Below are 1,316 nucleotides of genomic sequence, written 5' to 3'. Positions count from 1 at the left end.
AAATAAATAAATATTAAAAAAAAAAAAAAAACAAATAGCTCAGCAAATTAAAACACCTTCAAGCAGGCGCAGGGGCCAGAAGTTTGATTCCCAGGCCTGGCATGCCAACCCCACCCCCTGGGCATGCTGAGACAGCAACTGAGACTTGGTGAGGTGGCTTGCACCTGTAATCTCAGCTCTTGGGAGGTTGTAAACAGGCGGATCACTATGACTCTGATCCAGTAGTGAGACCCTGAACACCCTGTAGACTCTTCCCTAAAATGAAAAAATTAAAAAAAAGAAAAATGGTATAAAGAAGAAACCATGAGACAAAAAAATAAAATAAAATAAAAAAGAAACCATGAGGAAGTTAGAAAATACTTCAAGATGAAATAAACAACAAACCAAACTCTGAGACATGTAGTATTTAGGGTGAAATGAATAAGTTTTAGCATCTACATTAAAGTTGAAAAGATCTCAAATTGCACTAATTTTTTGTTATTACAAAAATAATATGAAGGGGCTGGGTAGATAGCTCAATAGAATAAGTGCTTGCCTGGAAGCACAAGGGCCTCAGTTCAATCCCCAGTTCCACCAAAAAAAAAAAAAAAAAATAGAAAAAGAAAAAAATAATATGAGTAAATTTTATCCAGTGTTTTTAAGGAGGAGCAACATAATAAAAATTAAGTGCCTGCTTAGGCAAGTTTAAGGACTGGGGTTTGATTTCTAGTACCACATGCCACTCAAGCCCTACCTTCCCCCCGCCCCAACGCTGAGCTGGCCACTGAGTCTGGGCATGATGGCTCACACTGTAATCCCAGTGCTGGGGAGGCTGAAAACAGGAAGATCACTAGAAGTCCAAGCTGTGTAGTGAGACACTGTACCAAATACATTAAAATAATAATAATAAAAATTAGTGTGAAATTAAACAGAATAGAAAATACGTAATAGCTAAAATGTGCTTCCTTGTTTAAAAAGCATAATGAATGTATGGTACTGTCAAACAAAATATATTACTAAATGAAAAATGCTAAAGGCAGTGTTCCTGATTACCTTTTGATATATAAGTAGTCCCTCCAACTATATGGTAATATGGCTTTTAGGCAGTAGAAAAATTCCTAGAAAAACAGAAAATAATAAAATTAATTGAAGAAATTAAAAAATATGTGTACATATGAATTAAATGTACATTTAAACATCTTCACACACATAATTTGTTTATCAAAGTAGTTTCATATATTGAAACAATTTTCTACTTTTAAAGCAATTGTTTCCAAAAGGAGCAGTAGGCTGTAATACTTCCATTCTTATTTTATTTGGCAGCTAAATTTAGCCTA

Source organism: Octodon degus, unplaced genomic scaffold (genome assembly GCF_000260255.1).
Source record: "Octodon degus isolate 3935 unplaced genomic scaffold, OctDeg1.0 scaffold00372, whole genome shotgun sequence".
Taxonomy (NCBI): domain Eukaryota; kingdom Metazoa; phylum Chordata; class Mammalia; order Rodentia; family Octodontidae; genus Octodon; species Octodon degus.
Note: the sequence above shows the minus strand (reverse complement) of the source record.